Source organism: Lichenostomus cassidix, chromosome 5 (genome assembly GCF_008360975.1).
Source record: "Lichenostomus cassidix isolate B80296 chromosome 5, HeHo_3.0, whole genome shotgun sequence".
Lineage (NCBI taxonomy): Eukaryota > Metazoa > Chordata > Aves > Passeriformes > Meliphagidae > Lichenostomus > Lichenostomus cassidix.
The window spans coordinates 45,019,030-45,040,010 of record NC_139486.1 but is presented as its reverse complement, the minus strand read 5'-3'; the positions used below and the strand labels follow the sequence as shown (position 1 = coordinate 45,040,010).

The 20,981-nt window shown below is 41.8% G+C and overlaps 1 protein-coding gene and 1 long non-coding RNA gene across 3 annotated transcripts in view; one reads left to right on the top strand and one right to left on the bottom strand.

Moving 5' to 3' along the window:
• TSPAN4 (tetraspanin 4) overlaps window positions 1-20,981 on the bottom strand; it is a 348,147-nt gene that overhangs the window by 272,852 nt on the left and 54,314 nt on the right. The window lies entirely within an intron of this gene.
• On the top strand, window positions 3,760-11,268 carry LOC146436514 (uncharacterized). Its single transcript, XR_014852690.1, has 2 exons — window positions 3,760-4,338; window positions 9,265-11,268. It is a non-coding gene; the product is annotated as an uncharacterized LOC146436514 (long non-coding RNA).

Sequence of the window (20,981 nt, the reverse complement as noted above, 5' to 3'; positions counted from 1 at the left end):
AAGTTTTCTAAGCCTTAGAAGTTTCTTAAGAGAGAGAAGAACAAAAAGAAAAAAAAAAAAGCCTCCTCCCTCCCAGCTCTAACTATAACCTGTCATACAACCTTAGACAAGTATAAAAAGCTTTCAGCACAAGTCTAACATGCAGTCATGCATACTGCAAGATGATCCTTTTTCATTTGAGCTGTTCTGTAGAAATTTTTTCCAATGCTTTCTTCCTTGTCACAAAGTAAATCACTGAAAACTCTGCAACAAGTCCACAGCAGCTAAATTGCCCACTTACCTTTCTCTATTATCTAAGTTGCATTAACGACATTCAGCTTAATGGAAGCAATTATTTAATTAGGACAAACTGCTGGTGACTAGAACATACTCCAGCAGAAATATTTTGGGTTGTACACAGACCAATTACCTGCTGAATTGCACAACACCTCATAATAAAGTTATGAGAAGTTCAACAGAAAACTCTCTATGCATGGCTTTTGCATGACAGTGCATGGCTTTTGTTTTCAGAAAGCTGTGATGCCAGAAGAATGAAACTGAGAGGGTTGACATACACGGCTGTGAAACATCCGCCCTTCCATTAAATGAGTTTAACTGGTTTAGAAATCAATAAATTATTCCCCACCTCTCCCACCAATATAATTATGTGACTGCTACTAATAGGTGCATTGTAGGGGACAGGATGAGAACCCCAGTTCAGTGACAGCTGAGTACCCATGCACATACAGCACTTCAACAAGTGCACAACTAGATGGCATACACAAAAGACAGGAGGAAGAAGGCTGGCCTACATATCTTTCTTGAATTTAAGACACTTCACGTACTTGCCTATGGACATTTCACTGAAGTTAATTAATTTTGTTTGGGAATTATTTTAATTAATGCATTTAAAAATAAATTTCTCCTGCCTTGTACAGACAATCATGCCAGGGAAGTTTATGGAGGCAGACAGAGTTTAAAAACTACTTCTTGAAAAATGACTACCTCATATGAAGGACAGAGACCACAATGAAAAGCTGAGTCTTTATCTGACTGGAATTCAGATTGCCAGGAAAGAGAATGGTCACTCTTAAGGATCACATAGGATTGGTCAAAAAAAGGTACCTCAAATGTGAAGGTCCCCATGGAAAGGCCAAGATATTTATCAAAATCTTCTGCTGACCTCCAGAGAATTTATAGCCAGATCACAAGACACAGTCTTAACCTATTTACAAGCAGAACAAATCCATTTGTGATACTGATGCTCCTACCACCCTCCCACAAGGATGGATCACAGCACACAATGTGCACAGCTGCTACAAGCCTCCCAAGTGACTTGAGAATTCAATGACAAATATACCCAGACCTCATCTTTTAGAGGGCTGCAGGTCAGCTGAGGATGCAATGGGAAGGGTCTGACAAAGTTGAAAAGACAAATTCATGCTTCTTGCTCTGCAAAGCAACTGCTCACACCCTACTGCTAACTTCTCATTAGCACTGAGTGTTTGCTCTCTGGGAGCACTCAGACATTTTGCATTACACATGAAAGTCTCAGCTCCCAGGTGACCATGGCCTGAGGAAATGACAACACTAGTGGAATCCCCAGACTGAGGAAGCATTATGTAGTGGCAAAGAGGGCAAGGATCCTGAGGAGGATCATCAGAATGATCACACTGGCCCTCCAGATTTAAACCAACTAATCCATGATAGGAATACCAAAGGGCTGCCTCTCCTTCCTATTCTCCTCTTCCCCTTAATTAAAATGATTTCCAGGAATTAGCAGGCCTCCGCATGTTTGTTTTAAACAGCAACTTCTTTACATTCACACTAAAAATATAGAAATAGATGAAGCGTAAGTGCCATTCTGCACAGAGGGTGCTGAAAAATTAAAATCCTTTTCTTCACTGGAATGAGCCCAAAATATTGTCATGCCAACTGTGGTTCTAAAGATGCAGGCGAGATAAGTTGAATAACATAATCTACTGGAGCACAACACCTTCACAAACTACAGATATATCTGACCCCCAGAGAACTGACTAACAAATCATTGACAATCAGAAAGCCAGAGGCCAGAATAAGGAAATTTCTTCTTTCACTTCCTATCATCCTCACCAGCACATCTTCTAATGATCCCAGCATTGCCTTTTACAGGATACTAAAAAAAGGAAAGGCAGACAATTCAAAATTTATGAGGAGCCAAGGGACCCTACTGAGTGCCACCTTTCTTGTTTCATTCCTCATGCCACTGGCATAAATTGGGTTCACAGTCTCCCTCAGTTAACAGCCCTATGTATCTTGCATTCGTATGTCTCCTGTCTGCCAGCTTTTAGTACCATTTACCAACATTCATTTCTTCTCAGCTGCCTTTCTCCCTCCTGGGTTCTCTGTACAGCCCTAAGGGAACTCAGGAAAGTACATTTTCTACCGTTTATGTTCCCAGGTCCTCAGGGCAAGGCACTGCACTCATCCCACCTCAGGCTGAAGAGGACCAGGTGGGACACTTTCCACCACAGGCTAAAAAAGCTGCTACTTAAACTTGGATGCTTACAGAAGTGACTTGCTGGTACCACCAGAGGCTCAGGAGCATAAAATGAAAGGGTAGTCAAAGTCAAGTTTTTTCCTGTATAGGAGAGCTGTGCACAGGAATCAGACCAGAAGGACTGGTTTTTAAGATATAATGACAGTATAAAAATGCAAAAGTGCTTTTTCCTGGCAGGTATTTGTTTCTTACTTCCTGGGTTTTCTGTGTATGTTCTACAGCATTCAAATCTAGCTGTTGGAGCCTCAAAAGCACAAAGGCACCTAATAGGATATTCCAACTAAGTTCCTGCAAGAAATGCCTCAAAGCCATTTGATTGAAGGAAGAAGGAGAAACATTTACCATCAGGTGGCCTTCTCAGCTACAGAAATTTGCATCACAAGCATCAGCACTCGAGTGCTATTTGCAAAAGCTAAGTCTGCCAGGACTGAAAATAATATTCAGTAGCAATAAAAACTACTGACTGTGGCTTGTAGTGAAGGAAAACGTTTCGGATAACAATTTGGTTGTGATACCAATTCCTGTATGGAACCAGTCAAGACTCAGTGTTGGTTAACAGCCAAGAGGCTCCAAAGGATGCCCATCTTTTACAGAGACTTCAACCTCCTGTCCCTCAAAGCAGAAAAAAAAAGAAAAAACTGTGGCAAAACAGAATTGAAAGGTAAGGTGCCAAACCAAAACAAAACCTGAAGCTCAAGATGGGTGACAATGTGATTTGCTGACATAACCAGGACTTGAGACTCTCTACTAGGTGGAATATACAGAAAGTCAGACAGAGATGTGGACAGACTAAGCAGGATGTAAAAGTCTAAGGAGAGCAGTGTGCAAAACTTGTTTTGAGCCAATTTCTAATACAGAGGCTAACCTAGACCGCGGTTCTGTTTCTTATGAGAAGGGAAAGTGAGGAAAGATATAGCATGTCCTGGATAATATTTATTCATAATATAATACTTAGAAAATCTTGTTTCCTCAAATTAAAAAAAAAAAAAATTAATTGAACAGCAAGACAAAGTTGTTCAGATTGTATTTCAGCTTCAACATTCTTGTCAACCTGTCTTGTATACCAAAGTTTATCGTAAGCCCTTTCTTGACCCTTGCCACAAGTACATCCCTGACTGCTCACAGGCCTGTCTGCCAGTACCAGAGATACTTCTTGCATTTTTCCTCCCTCTGACACTTTCAAATACTCATTCCAGCAACAGATATCAAAATTATAAGGACAGCAGAACAGAACAACATTTTCCTCTTATCAAATAAAGGGAACAAGGAAGTCTTGGAGAAGTAGATAAGGTAGACAAAACAAAAGTCATGCAAAACGCAAGCAGGATGCCAGCTCAGCTCTGCAAGGCTGACACAGTGGAAGTTATGCAAAACACTGACATTGTGGTTACTCAGAAGTTGGGGTCGAGGGACAGTCCCTTGAAAAGGACATCAGATGTTGAAGACAGACCCCAAAGAACCATATAAGGACTTCTGATAAGGGGTGCAGTTAGGTAAAATAAAGTAATCCATTCCCATCAAGCAAGCAGGGAGAGCTAATGAATGTGTAATCAGCGTGTGTGATAAAAACACTGCTTACCCAACACTCAGCACACTCGAGCCTCCGAGTGACCAGCGCTGCAAAAAGGAATGCCTGCTTTCTAACATTCAAAGCTGTGTTAGAAAGTTTCTGTCTGGCCGATTTTGGTATCGTTTTTGGCAACTCCAAATGGGACACACTGCCTGATCTCCCATTGATCCGAGGGATCTCTGGATCTTCACACCGGCACTGGGACTTTCCTGGAGAAGACCACAGATCCCCGGACCAGTCTGGGACACGGGTAAGATCCTATTTGATAATAAGGCATTCTTTTGGGAATCCTTCCCATATAAGACGTGGCTCTTCCTGTGCATTGGGTGGGTTATTTGACATTCCAGAATTTGGTATTTGATTTGGTTTTATCAATCCATAATTGTTTTGTATTTGCGTTTTTATCTGTAGTGTAACATTTTGGGTCTACTATTCGGAGATGGGTAATAGGCAATCTAAAAGGGGCATTTTGAAAAAATCCCCACTCGGTTGCATTTTGCAACACTGGAAAAAGATTGTTGGCCCCCCTGGGGGAACAGCAACCAGGGAGAATTTGATTAAGTGTTGTAATCAGTGGTGGCCGTTATATGAACTGGACTCTGGAGAAAAGTGGCCACAAAATGGAACCCTGAATTATAACACATTGTTAAAGTTAATGTTGTTTTTAAGACAGGAACAGAAATGGGATGAGGTTATGTATGCTGATATGTTTTTCACTTTACGGAATCACCCGGAATGGCAGACAGATTGTGGCTTGACTCCAACCCCCTCAGACCCTTTTGTGCTTGTCCTTGAAAAGGAGAATCAAGGGAAATGGTTAAAACATTGTTCTATGTGCAGCACAGGACAAACTTGTCCTAAACATCTCCCCAGAACAGATTTAGATGTTATGGTCAGTCCTAACTGCAGGTTGGATGGAGGAAGAGAAAATCAGGCTGCTGAGACTGATACTATGAGGGAACTGGCATGTAAAGAGGTGGATTTAGCAGCTGTAGAAGAGAAGGTAGAGATGACAGAGAGGTTGTATCAAGGAGCAGAGGAGAAGACAGAAGAGATAGAGAGGATGTATCAAGGAGCAGAAGGTTTTAGTCCAACTGCAGAGAGAACCAGAGCTAAACACAGAGATGTGAGAGCAGCTGCCTTCCATCAGGCAGTTGGTATGGATGGTTCAACTACAGTAGAAGTTCCATTTTCAATAACAGACCTTAATAATTGGAAGTTGATGGCTGGCACCTACCAAAATGACCCAGACAAAATAGCAAAAGCATTTGAAATTATGATAAAAATTCAGGATCCAGACTGGAAGGATATAGACACTCTGCTAGAAATGTTGTTTGACAGTACAGAAAAAGAAATGGTTGTTAAAACCAGTAGAAGGTTTGTGGAAGAGCAAATTTTGACAGGTAAATTGTCAGGTACATTGGACATTAATTTTCCCACTGTGGATCCCGAGTGGGACCCTAATGTGCCCATGTTTAGAGAGAGATTAAATAGATATCAACAATGGATACTATATGGAATTCAAAATGCCATACCAAAGGCTATCAATATGCCAAAATTGTCTGAAATTAAGCAGGATCATAAGAAATCACCTACTGAATTTTTAAGTTGCCTGAAAGAAACTGCTCAAAAATATACTAGCATCAATCCTGAAACAGAGAAAGGAAAAACTCAATTAGCCCCCATATTTGTGGGGCAATCCTCAGATGATATTAGAAGGAAATTACAACAGGCTCAGGGACAAGACCAGTATGATTCAGGAAAGCTGTTAGATGTTGCTTGGGGAGTTTATCAGAATAGAGAAAACCAGCAAGAAATAACTAAACAAGAAGTAGTTGGAGTTAATGAAGGAATTTCCAGAGAAATGGTAACCCCAGGGAAAGACAGGGGACAAGGATGTGGACAACCTACCTCAAACCCTCCCAGGAGACTCGGTATTAATCAGTGTGCATGCTGTAAGAAATATGGGCATTGGAAAAGGGATTGTCTGCAGCTGCAGCATAAAAACTCCCCTCCTGTGGCTGTCACCAATGATGACTGAGGGGGACTGGAGGATTCTTGCCCAGCAGAACCTCTCATTACAGCTAAGCTGGAAAATGAGGAGGTCAGTGAGGAGGTAGAATTTTTAGTAGATATGGGAGCTAGTTACTCTGTGATAAATACAGTAAAAGAAAATTTGAGTAATGTTTCTCTAACAATTGTTGGTGCAACAGGGAATTGTGAAAGTAAGCCATTTTTCAAGTCCATTCATTTTAAATTAGGAAAACAGTGGATGACTCACCAGTTTTTGTACCTACCCTATTCACCAAAGCCTCTCCTTGGGAGATTTATCAGAAAAACTAAATACAGAATAAAATTTAAAAATGGCTAAACAGAAGTTATTATTCCAGAACCTAATTATGTGGGAGCCTCTACTTTTGCATTACAGTCTCTGGAATTGGACATGATCCATTTGCCAGTATTGCTTGAGGATGCAGTGATTCTGATAGACTGGCCTGGAGAGGTGCCTGGGAGATCCAAAAGAGCAGAGCCTGTAAGAATTAAATTGAAACCCAGAGCAGGACTGGTAAGGAAAAAGCAATACCCTTTGAAAATAGAAAGTCATAAGGGGTTATAACCCCTTGTGGAAAAATTTATAAAATATGGCCTTTTGAAGGAATGTGAATCCAAATTTAATACCCTTGTTTTGCCAGTTAAGAATGCAAACTGAAGGAAAGGCTTACGACCTGGTACAGAACCTAAGAGGCATAAAAAAGATAGCAGAAAATATACACGCAGTAGAAGGAAATTCTTATACCTTGCTAACAACCTTGAGTGAAAAATTGAAATGGTTTACTGTATTAGATTGGAAAGATGCCTTTTTCTGTATCCCTTTGAGGACTGAAGGTCAAGAGCTATTTGCTTTTGAATGGGAAAATCTAAACAGAGAGAGAAGAACCCAACTGACTTGGACTGCTCTACCACAGGGGTTTAAAAATAGCCCTATCATATTTGGAAAACAATGGGCAAAAGAACAGGAGGAACAGAAAAATCAGAACCCTACTGGAGTCTTGTTACAGTATGCAGATGACATTCTGATAGCCACTGAAACTAAACAGCAATGTTGAGATTACAGTGGCTTTGTTGAATTTTCTGGGAATAAGTGAATATAGAGGATCCAAAGACAAAGCAAACCACAGTAACCTACTTGGGATTCGAAATTCTCCAAGGACAAAGGATGCTGGGACAGGAATGAAAGGAAGCAATTTGCCACGAATGGTAAGAGGATTATGTACTTTTCTGAGGATGGTGGGATGGTGTCTCCTGTGGATCAGCAATTGTGAGCTGCTAGTAAAGCCACTGTATGAGCTCTTGAAGACAGCTCAGAAGGACCTGATAGTCTGGACTGGTGATTCATGGGCTGCCTTTCTACAACTGAAGCAAGCCCTTATGAGGGCTTTGCTTCAAAGCTCCCAGACCCCAGGCACCTTTTGAATGCACATGGGGAGTGCTGTCACAGTTCCTCAGGGAGCACAGGAAGGCTGTGGTGTACTTTTCAAAGCAACTAAATGTCAGCCAAGGCTGGTCCAGTTGTCTGAGGGCAGTAGCAGCTAATGTTCTCTTGATCCAGGGAGCTCAAAAACTGACTTTGGGACAAAGCACTGTCATTTATGTACCACACATGCTGCAGTTGGTACTCAAGCAACAAGGGGGCCGCTGGCTCTCTCCCAGCCAGATGCTAAAGTACTCAGGTAGTCTTGCTGGAGCATGACAATGTGACATTCAAAACAACTTCTGTCATTAACCCTGCTATGTTCTTACCTGTCCAACAAGTAGAAGGAGCCCCAGAGCATGACTGCTTATAAACTATAGAAGTGTATTCCAGCAGACCTGACTTAAGAGACAGACCCTTAGAAAGTCCTGACTGGGAATCATTTACTGATGGGAGCAGCTTTGCCCATAGTGGAAAACAACTATCTGGATATGCAGTGACTACACACCATGAGGTAATCAAATCAGGGGCACTGCCCCTTCAATGTGTACTTGCATTCACTCAAGCTTTGGAACTGAGTAAAGGAAAATGAGTTAACATTTGGACTGATTCAAAATAGGCTTTTGGAGTGGTACATGCACACAGCACCATCTGGAAAGAAAGAGGCCTTTTGACATCTCAAGGCACGTCAACCAAAAATGGAAAGCAGATCTTGGATTTACTCAAAAGTATCCAGAAACCAGCAGAGGTTGCTTTTATGCATTGCAGAGCACACCAAGCAGGTAAGAAGATCAAACTGGAATTGGGAAATCATTTATCTGACAAGGCTGCAAAGAGGCTGCAGAAAAAGGCACATTATAAAATGTATCTTTACTACCCTTGCCAGAGATACCTCCCCAGTAGAAAAAACAGAATACAGTGCTAGGGACTGTCAATTAATTGAAACCTTAGAAGCAAAATTTGGTTCACGAGGTTGGGCAGTTACCCCAACCTGCCAAATAGTAGTGCTAGAAATGATCTTGAGTGAAATAGTGGAACATAAAGCCACTCATTGGAGTACTGAAAAACTTTTGAAACATTTGCAAAAATCTGTAATTGGGTTTAAATGGCTCAGATTGTACAATCAAGATTCCAATAATGTATAGTTTGTAAAATAAAGAACCCTAACACAGCTAATAAAGTAGTGCTAGGAGCCATGAAATCTGGAAATGTTCTGGGTGAATACCAGCATATTATTTTCACTCAATTACCCAGAAAAGGGGGGTATTAACACCTCCTAGTTCTGGTGGATACCTCTTCTGGGTGGCCAGAAGCCTTCCCTTGTTGCACCAACCAGGCTAGTGATGTGACTAAAATACTGTTGAATCAAATAATACCTAGATTTAGGATACCTTTGAGAATGCCATTAGACAGTAGTTCCCACTTTAATGCAGAAGTGGTACAATAGGTTAGGAAAGCCTTGGGAATAGCTTGGGATCTTCATGCTCCTTATAGGCCCCAAGCTAGTGGCAAAGTAGACTGAACAAATTATACAAATTGCAATTGGGTAAAATAGGTCAGGAAACCTCCATGACAGGGGTCCAAGCATTACGTGTTGCTGTACTTCGAATTAGAATTCAGCCATGGGACAGTAGCAAAATATTGACAGGGGTCAATTTGAATAATTACCTTGTTTCTCTTTGTAAAACTTCACGGGATTTACAGCGAGCAGCAGTCATCTCCAGACTGACAGGACTGGACACAACAGTGCACGAGTTCCAACCAGGAGACTGGGTCTACTTGACAGACTGAGGAACCTCTCTGCTCCAGCCAAAGTGGAGGGGACCTTTGCAAGTACAACTGACAACTTTCACTGCATTGAAACTGGGTGGAGTAAAATCATGGATACATTATTCCAGAACTAAAAGGGCATAATCCTCTCGGGTAATTGAAAAAGCAAGATGCTTAAGTCTTGTTTTGCTATCAAAGTGGTAGAATGTCTACGGATATCCAGGAAATTTGGAAACAAACTCGGTTTTTACAATACACAGCTCCAGATGACACCTCCTGGGGATCTGAAGAAATTTGGACCAATCTTACTTCATGGTTATTCAGCTGGACTTAGTTAAAACATCTGTTTACAACTGTCACCATAATAATTGCTATGTGTGTTTTAGGTTGCATGATGATTCAGTGTAATAGCTGTCATAATGCCTTATATCATAAAATGAAATATACATATTAAGAGACTAGTTCCCATAAGGAACTCCGTCCCAAGAAAAGGAGGGACTTGATATGGACAGTAGAACTAGACAACATTTTACTCTTATCAGATAAAGAGAAGCAGATAAGGCTGACTAAACAGAAGTCAAGAAGACTCCAAAGAACCACATAAGGACTTCCAATAAGGGGTGTGACTATGTAAAATAAAGTAATCTATATACATCAAGTAAGCAGGGAGAGCTAACGAATATGTCATCAGTGTGTATGATTAACTCTCTGCTTACCCAACACTAAGGGAACTCAGTTAGAGAAAGGATACTCTCAGTGACAGCGCTCTGCAGTACAGAATGCCCACTTTCCAACACTCAAAACTGTGTTACAAAGTTTCTATCTAGCCGGTTTCAGCATCTAACTCAAACTGGCCTCGCGTAAGGAGCAAGGTGTCTCTCAAAGCAAGTTCTGCAGGGTGTTCAGCACACCACCATGCCATGCAAAAAGCACGTAAACCGCTGTGGTAAAGCACATTGGGTCTAGTTTGAATAGAAAGAGGGGAAAACTGCCAAGGTCTTAAGTAGGTCTCTAATAATAGGAAAATATAAAATTTAACCGCAGGAAAGATGCAGATTACAATCCTAGCCTTTAATATTACAAACAGTGCTAAAATACTGTGTATCTTCAAAGCAGAAGTCACTTGAGCATTTAACAGCACTTGAAGAGCAGTAAGCACTACTTTGTTAGAAAAGAATAACGTCTTTAATTGAGCTTTTAAAAAGTGACCAGGACTTTACAAGGGTAATCCTAGCATTATTTGAAATGAAGACTGTTTAAATAATTTCATGTTATACATCATTAAGCTGAAGCATTCAAAACCAAGGTAGAGAATAAAGCACAGACAGATAAAGTCATCTGCCCAAGGTCACTTGAAAATTTTTCTGAGAGGCATGAAGAGAAATTAATTTTTGACAAATCTCTATGACCTGATCAGAAAGACAGGCTTTCCTCTAACACTGTATCTTGGGGTGATTAAGATCATATGCAGGTACAAATATACTTATTTATGTAAAGGCTATGCTCATCCCGGAAAAAAAAATGCTATCAGGTATCTCCTGACTTACCCAAGCAAACTATGTCCTATAGCAAAAATTGTGTGTGTGCAAACCAGAAATGAGTAAGTTTAGTGCTAAGGCTGTGCTCTGTCACCAAAACAGAATGCTGTCTAGGGTGCAATAAATGTCCCCATCATATTTATAATGAAGCTAATCAATTTTGGTATTGTAAAATAACCCTGTCCAGAATCTTGATGAACCACATGACACATCTTCCAAGGACTCTATTGTTAAAGATGCCTTTTTTTACTGAAATTTCAATAATTAATCATGTTTTGGGGTAGTTTTATTTCTGTGTGGCTTACCCTTTGATGATCTAATTTACATTTATAATGATCTACTCCCTTGTGGATTAATTGCTTGTGTTATTTTCTCTATTAATCAGACGTCAACATTTGCATTACAGATGACTGTTTGCATTATTTTCACACTACTAAATCTGGCAGCATGATACTAATGATAAATACTTTCCTCACTTCTAGATGTGAGATTGTGTCTCAGTCCTTTTAAACAAAGGCATTATTAGTATCTTACCACTCTTCTGAAGCAGCCTGGTCATTCTGTGGTATTAGCCACATCTATCTATTATGTCTAAGAATTACTGTTTTTTTCTGCAAAACATAAATGCACTAATATTGAGTTTACCCTCTGCTGTCAAAGAAGCCTGAGCAAAGGGCAGAGGGTTATGAATATGAGGCCATCAAAGACCTTTTTCCTAGATCCCTATGTGCCTTTAAAGGAGTTTCACACCTTCCAGCTACTCACTGCAACTCCTTCCTGGGTGTTGCCCACAGTGTTGCCTGAAAAGCTGCTTTTTGTCAAAACCGCATTTACTTACACTTAGGAAAAATTAATTATCAGTGTTAGTACAAAACAACACAAATCATTGACCTGAGCTAGGCAACTTGATTGTCCCTGGAGGAGATAAGGAAGTACTCACAAACACTGCTCTGTCCACAGGCCAGTGAGGCAGCAACCTTTGCCAGGTGGCTGTGCACAGTCACCTCCTTTCCAGCTCAGCTAGATCCAAAGGAACACAGCTGGACCCTGTAGTGTGCACCTCTGCTCCCAGATGGTGGTACTGCATTCAGCCCTGGTGACTTGCTCACGATCCTCTCCCCTCATGTGAGTTGAGGGCCAACATGGAGAGGAGGAAGAGCCTGGCTACTGCCCAAACTTTGCTGCTGCATCCTCACTTATCTGTAAGGAATTGAGAGCAATGGCAGCTCCAGTGATGCTCTCCCTGAGCTGCTACTCTGACACAGAGGTTTGGGCATAGTAGGGTTGTTCTTTCCACAGGAACAACGGAGCACTTCACAAGTACAAAACACTTTCACATAGAAGTACAGGCACAGCCAAACTACATCAGATTATTAAGAGATGTGCTGTTTCCATACAGAAGCAACCCTGGCCCCTCTGGATCAGCAGTCAATAAGAGACTTGCTATCCTCGAAGTAAAGTTTTGCTAAGCCCTGCCAGTTCCCTGTCTTACAGTGACAGAGAACAAGTTGGACATGTAAAATACATAAGTAAAATGCCAGCATTGGGAGCACAAGCAAACGGTGCACCACAAGCAAACGTGGTGGTAGCCATACATTACACAGCACAAGATAAAACTCCCAGCAGATCTGTCACACACTTCTGAAACTCCTCACCTGCGGGCTTCTTCTTCTCCTCAGTGTCCTTTAACCAGCACTACAACTGCTGCCTTGAAATCTGTCACAGAAGAAGCAGTCCTGTGCTTGGCACAGAGGTTTCCAAGCCATTTATTTCATTCTGGGATGGTAAACATTTCCTCCATGTGACTCCAGTCAGACAGGAAGAGATAAAGATCTCCTCTGCCCATTGCTACAGAGGAATCTTTTCCCTACCCCATGAAAAAAATCCATTCTATCTTATGACACTCCATGCTGCACTGCACAAGCAGGACTGTCAGTTGTGGGGTTCAAGAATATGTGACTCCTGAGGAGGCACCTGGTACCTACACAGCAACACTGACAGGCTATCTTACAAGGAAAGACACATTGAAGGAGATCTATTACAACCTAAAGTGATTAAGCCCTTTCTAACACATTTGATTCCTTATTCAGCTCCTTCCCTAGGGCCAAAACACAATCTATTCCATTCCCAAACATTTTTTTTTTTTTCTGCAGACATAAGGAGGGCTGCTCATAGTGTAAAGTTCTTTTTAGGTAAGTAAATGTCTCAAGCTGGTCCTCAATAAGAACAGCTTCAAATGAACCTGCTCAGCATAAGGCATCTGCTGCAAGACACGAAGTATTAAAGTAATGGCTGATAGAAGCTCAACTAGGCAATAACTGGGAATGTTACTTCAATAACCCATTTATGGAATGCTCTCGTTTTCCAGCCCATGAATATAGTCCCTCCCTTGACTTCATGGTCTGGTTAGTAAAGCTGAGCAGCTCTATTCATTTTGGACACAAATAATACCTTTGTATCTGCTGGCGCATGGATGTTGCGCAGAAAGCTGCTCATTTCATAGCATAAAGCTTTTCATAGATACTTCATTCCTTGTAGCATATTGTTGGAATTATAGTCCTTCCTGTATTGTATCAGTTCTTCCCCATCTCTTCATACACTTTAAATTACACCTTCGTCTTGCATCATATTCCTGGGGTCAGTAAGTATGTGAACTGTAAATATTCCTCTTCTCTGCCACAAGAGATCAGAGAGGAAATTGTGCAAGGCAGGTCAGAGTAGCCTCCTCTAACAAGAAATGAAAGCCTGGACTCTGTGCAGCTCCAAAACTTGTGCTACTGAGCTGCCATAATGACATATTACATCCCATTAATCTGCAATTAAACACTGACAGAGACTGTCAATCTAATACCCCATCTATTTAGTAGTAGAACGAAATGTACCATTTCTGTCCCCAACACTGTTCCTATGACTAAAACTCTTCAAAATAAAGTTAAATTTGGGATTTAATGGAGCGGGGAAGAGTCCAAATTTTGAATTAAGGAGGAGCAAGATTATCATGTTTATAGCCTCACCATATCTGTGACTGCAAAGCCTGAGAAAACAAAATGACTCTGCAGGAATATGTGCAAGCACAGAAATAATCTTCTAAAACCTACAGCAAACTCGTAGTTTGTTCTCACAGATCCACCTGGTACCACCAACATTTTGCTGTCTGTATGCGCTCACTATCTCTGAGAGACAAGTCCTCCTCAGTGCTATCCTGTCTGAAGTGCTCCTTGGTATGCACTACACCTGGCCCCAAGCACACCACATTCCCTCATGGTTCACCTTACTCAGCTTGGCAGAACATATCAAGATGACCACATGCACAGCTCAGAGACAAGAGTGCTTGAACATGCCTGCAGGCATTAGATGAGACAAGTTAGAGACCAGCCCAGTCCAGGAAATGGAACCCAGGCTGAGACTCCCTGTCTCCTCTGTTGAAACTGCAAAGATACTCCCTTTACGCACTGTAGTGCCACCAAAATTATTGTCCAGTGGTTGCTGCCATCACTCTGCTGGTGGGAGCATTTGAGCAAGCGCTGCCGGGTCTGCTTTGGGCAAAATCCATCAGGACAGATCAACCCAAAAGCTGCAAATTGTTTACAATAAACTGATAGATTGAGCCTCCCACAGACTGCCCTGCTGTCAGATCTCTGCGGTATCGTCACCGGCTCTGAATAGCACTGACAGGCAGTGACATCCTAGCTGACACAGCTGGAGCCAGAAGGGGACATCTGCTAAGAGCTGGAGGCCTCATTCCAGGAAAACATGCCTGCTCAGGGGTAAAAGAAGGAGGTTCCCAAGTGCTGTTCTGAGTGGAAACTTTATCAACACAACTGCTGTCTTAAATGACACTACGAGACTGCAAGCTCTCCTGGACTGTGGGGCTGCTCCAGGGCTGAACTCAAACACAGCATCCAAAGTAGTTCTCTGTGCACCCTGCAGCCAGTGCAGACACACTTCATCTGAGCATGACTTATCCATCCTAAAATAGGCACCCAAGATAGCTGGACTGAAGCACTTTCTGGCCTAGATGCTTTAATTTTAGACAACTAGAGACAGATGAGATGAATGCCACTTTGATGAACTCAGTCCTGCCATGATGGGATTCAGCACTCACAGCTGCAGCAAAATATCTGCATCCACTGAGCAACTTTAGGTTTTCTTCCCAAACACATTACAACATTAAGTTCAAATTTCAGTGCTGCTCAACAACTTGTATAGCTCTTTATATTTAGAAAGCATGAAAGAATTTTAAAATTCAAAATTAAATAAAGAATCACAAACACACAAATGACCTCAGTGTCCTTCATGATGTGCCAATCCCACAGCATTAAAAGGCACAGCAGCCACTCCAAAAGAGCATGGGAACATCTAACTATTGTAAATACTGGGTTTGAAACTGCTCCTGCCCTTCCTGCTCTTGCACAAGTGGTAGCTCTGGGCTCCCACCCACAATCAGGTGAGAACTCAATAGAAGCTGTTTCTTGTGACAGGACTGTCACTTTGCCAATGGCACCAATGATGCTACAGGCAAAATTAACCCCATTAAATGAGTCCGCTGACTACAACTGGTTGTCTGAACAGCTATGCTCTTTCTCTGTTTTAACCAGCTACAAATCTTAGTTTTTGTTGGGTTTGGTTTGGTCCTCCTTTTCACCTCAGTATTCACAAAACAAATATATGAGTTGGGGTGCTTGCAATTCTCTGGTCACTTCAAGTGCTGTGGTCAGAGTTCAGCACCACCCAACTCCTGACAACTAAGGAACAACCAGACGTGCCATGCTGCCAGGCAGGGGCATCTAAGCCATTGGGCATCCAAACTTAGGAGCTATTTGTGAGTCTGAGTCAGGGAGCTGATGTTTGGGGAGTGAATGCAGTATGACAAATAAATCAGTACTTTTTCATGAGGAAAATAGAGAAACATCCAGAAAATAAAGACCTAGACTCAATGGCCCTAATGTATAGCTTACAAACAAAATCAAAAGTCACGAAAATTCCTAGCACAATCCATACTGTAAACAATAGCAACAAGGACACAGTCAGCTAAAGAAACATTTTCAGAATTAGTACACTGCCTTAAGTGCATATTTGCAGAATCAATATCATTCACCAGGAAAAAAAATGCCTATTTGGATGTGGATCATGTTCATGGCTACTTTCTCCTGCCATCAGGGCCATAGCTGGAAGGCATGGTAGAAAGTGCAGAGAACGTGATTCATATGATGATGCAACAGCACTGCCAGCTCTCAAAAAAAAATCACAGATCACAGCATTTAGCCCTTGCAGGACATTGATATGAAATGAGCAGTTCCTTCAGCATTATTATTTTTAGGTCTACTAATTCAAGCAGAGTTCTGTGCAGGACCCTGAAGCAAAATACTCCCTAATTATCTGATTTGGAGATTTTTCTTCTCTACGAGGGGCTCACAATCTTAAGACACACCTGTGCTCAACACATTCAAGCTCTGTCATTTCTTATTCTTCAACTTCTGTAATGTTCTCAGTTTTCCTCCAGCGTAATTTTTTTATTCTGCATACCAAAGGGCCATACAGGAGAAAAAGTGCAAACACTGGAGAGGAAAACTCATAAAGTAGATGGGTGGCAATTACTTTTGTTGTGAAAAAGGAACAATAGAGGAGTCAATGTCTCAGCACCCAGGAAAGTGTATGAACATGAATGCATTTTTATGTGTTCTTACAATTGTGGACCTCCCACTCCTGCCAACACAGCACAAAGGTCAAAAGACAAATTAAATTCAAGATGTATTCTTTTGAGAATTTTTATTTTCTTCTTTTTTTTATGAATCTCAAGATTTAGTTTGATTTGATCTCCTGAGATCAGCAATGTTTTATGGAACCCAACTCCTGTCTCCAAGTAACCAAGGGCAGCTTCTATCCCACTTCATATCAAAGACAGCACCTTGTCAAAATATCTGGTTGAGAGATGCATCCCTTCTGACTGCAACTAAGCCAGCAAGCTCCTCTCTCCTATTTGCAAGTGCAAAAGACTACAAGTCTCCCGTCTGCATCCAGCATAAGACCCCTGCAAGAAATGCAACATCTGCACATACAGGGTAGGATGACATAAGGAAAACTGAGCACACAGACATTGTTGGAAGTACTTTGTGTTAGCAGTGAGGAGGAGAACAAGGCCAAAGAGGCAGGCTACTTTCACTCAAAACCCTCTTAGGAAGCTGGACACCCAAACAGGTAAAAATGTGAAGCCAGCACTGAGCCTCAAGCTGCTGTATTGGTCATTTAAATGAGGCAGCAGAGCTGCAGCTCACAGCTGCAGCACAGAGCACTGTGCTCAAGTGTGAGACCTGCTTAGTTTGATATTAAACCTCCTGCTCGCTGTGGTGGGTTACCCTTGGCTAAGAGCCAAATGCCCTCCCAGGCTCTCACTCCCTCTCTCCTCTCAGCAGGATGTGGAGAAATTCAAAAGAATAGGAATGAGAAAGCTTGTGGGTTTAGATAAAGACAGGGAGATTGCTTATCAATTACTGTTGCAGGCAAAGCTGGCAAAACAGACGTGACTTGATGAAAATTATTTCTTGCCAAGTAAAACAGATGCAGGTAACGAGAAACAAAACCACAAACATTTTGAAACCACTTTTCCTCTCTCCTCTCCTAGGCTCAACTTCACTGCGTTTCTCAAGATTCTATCCCTCACCCCAAGCAGCACAGGGTTTAGGGGCTATGATCATAGAATCATAGAGCGATTTGGGTCAGAAGGGGACTTTAAAGATCATCTAGTCCTATACCCCTGCAATGAGCAGAGACATCTTCAACTAGACCAGGTCGCTCATAGCCCTGTCCAACCAGACCCTGATTGAATGTTTCCAGGAATGGGGCATCCACCACCTCTCTGGGCAACTTCTTCCAGTGTTTTAGCACCTTCATCACAAAAAAAACCTTTTTTCCTTGTATCTAGTCTGCATCTATCCTCTTTTAGTTTGAAACCATTTGTCCCTGAGCTATTGGGGTAAGGTAATACTATAATGATAATAGCAATAATTAAAAACTACTAATGCTCCTATAATCATAACAGGCCCTGCTGAATAGTCTATCCCCATCTTTTTTATAAGCCCTTTAGGTATTGAAAGGCTGCAGTAAGGTCTCCCCAGAGCCTTCTCTTCTCCAGGCTGAACAGCCCAAACTCTCTCAGCCTGTCCTCACGGAAAAGGTGCCCTCAGATCATTTTTGTGTCCTTTCTCTGGACCCACTTCAACAGGTCCATGTCTCTCCCAGGACCCCAGACCAGGAGGCAGAACTCCAGGTGGGGTCTCATGAGAAAAAAATAGAGGGCCAAAATCACCTCCCTCATCTGGCCACACTTATTTTGATGCAGCCCAGGACAGGACTGTCTTCCTGGGCTGCAAGTGCACATTGATGGGTCATACTCAGTTTTTCATCTGCCAGGTCCTTCTCAGCAAGGTTGCCCTCAATCCATTCATCCCACACAGTCTGTAGGGATACCAGGGGAACACCCATTAGCTCTTGTATGAGTTGTCCACAGGTTGCAAGCAGTACCTGTCTACCATGGAGCACCTTCTCCTGCTTCTTCCCTAACACTGGTGTTCCCTCTGTTCTTTCTCACTGTCTTTTCTCCCCTCCTCCTCTGCCTGTGTGGTGTTTTTTGCCCTTTCTTAAATACGTTTTAACAGAGGCAGTACCAACCCACCTGATGGGCTGACTCTTGGCATGCAAGTGCCCCCCTGATAATTTCTGGGGAGTAAATTAGATAATCTGAAATAAAGCAACCTAAACAGACAAAAGGTATTCTAAAAGATTTCAAGACAGTAAGACTATTTCCTTAAAAAAATATATACATATACTTTGGGGTTTTATTGGTTTTGCCACTGTCCACAATCAGAATGTGGTAGATATACAGCGCTGACTGCCAATCAGGTTTTAAAATAATCAAAAATAAATTAGAACCATATTTTTCATTTCAGGAACACAACCTACCAGAGGACTACAGCTGTTCAATTGGCCCAGACCAGATAACTGAAACACATGGTCCCTGGGACACACACCATTGTCAAGCCCACACAAAACACTGTGGACAACCAAGGACCCAGCAACACAAAGGGAAAAACACAGCAGAAGCAGCAACCAAAAACTATCAAAAAAAAAAAAAAAAAAAAAAAAAAAAAAAATAGCCAAAAAGCTAAACATTGTCCTCATTGTTAAAGACTTCCAAGAAATAACTAAGCCTCTGAAATATTTCTTTCCAAACATTTCTTTTCATTTGAAAAAGTGTTCCTATGCACCGTCCAGTCCTTACCCCCGCGGGAAGCCTGTTCACAGCACAAACTGCAGCAGCTGCAGAGAGACAGTCTTTATGGAATGAAAACACCAGGCATAAAACCTAGGCCAGTGCTGAGGCTTCCCCTCTGCCCCCAAAAGGGCATTTACCCCAGAAACCCCACTTCTCCTAAATGCAAGGCTACAGCTGTTCCAAACAAAGACAAGCCATCACTGCATTCTAAAGAAGCAGCATTTTAAGAAAATTCAAAGCAGCATCTTTTCAAACTCACATCTTTGCTTGCTTAAATCCCCTATAATCTCCATTCATGCTCAAAGGTCCCAAGCCATATAGGTGAGCCCTATATGTACAGGTGAGGCTGCAGAGGTAGTCCAAAGCTCACCAAACATGAACTTATGACAGAGCCACCATTAATGGAAGGGCCACCTGGGGAAAGAGCCCACCACCAGCGAATTTGTACTTTTTATGCTCTTCCACTATCAGACATCATGAGTGAAATAACAAATTACATACGCACGATGCTATATTTAAATGCCTTTTCCTCTGCCTGCTCCTTATCTTCCTTTTCTCAGCACACAGAGTAATTCATCAGAGCGCAATCCTGGGAGGTTTTGATTCCAACACTCCAGTTTACAGCAAAACCTCAGCAGTTTTGGCAAGTAGTTGTACATGTGGACAAGCAGACCATGTCAGGAAGAGCCTAAGCCCTTGACTCAGCAAAGCCTGGCAGGGAACATGCAGCATAGAGAATCCGAGTGATCAGGCTCAGGGTTTAGAACAGGACTTGGGTATCTGTGCTTCAAAATCACTGTCTGGCCTGGGGCAACGCATTCCATCGCCCTTGTGCCTCAACTCCCCACCTGTAAGCCAGAGACAGTGATCTCTTCTCCTGTATCAGGCTGATGGTGCAGTGTGCTGGAGGCTGGACAGTGCTCACCCAATACTTAAAGGGGCTGTGTTAGTGCTAAGGAGAGACAGATTCAGCAAACCTTTGGAGAAGGGAAAGAAAGGACTTAAGAAGATTAAAGAGCATAAAGTCCAACTGGAAGCCAAAGCAAATCACACTCTTAAATCATTTAAGCACTTCTGAAAACTGTTCCTTGATTCAAAAGTTTAAGCACCGTTTGTCTCCCACTTTAAAGAATAAAGACCAGCAAAGAGCAATGGACCTGATACAATTTAGTGCTGCTGAGACATCTGCTGAATACATACTTTTCGTGCAAGGATGACAACAAGTAATTGCCATCAGTACAAAAGGACAATGAGGTCACAACAGAGAAGTATTTTAAGACTCCTGCATATCCCTTTTTTCTCAGCATAATGTTAATAATTTACTATAAAACGTTAAAATACTGAGCCCTGAGATATTTGGTCAATAAACATGACCGATGATCAGAATTTCATCTTGTGAAATAAATAAAAACTATTACCCTGTTTACATTTGGCAGCTCGGGCCTATAACTCTGTGATGTTCAATTAACCAACAGCTTTGAATGGGCATTAAGACCTTAAATAATCCATGGCATTGCACACAGAACACTGCTATTAATTTTCTTACCATGGTGCAAGCTTCCAAAAAAACAATAAAACAAACCAAAAATAAACAAAAAAAAATCCCAACAACGTCAAGTTGATTTTCTGGAAGACAATTTTTTTGGTCAAAGACAGTAACACAAAAATGTTTCTACATAGTAGATCCCATCCATGACATCAGACAAAGAATCCAAAATCTCACACCCGTATTCAACAGATCAAAGGGGTTTAGGTAACAAACTGTCTTTGAATTACTTAACCACCATGAGCTGTGGAAATGATTCTGGAGCAACACTGAATCCCTGCTCTTTGGAGTGTGT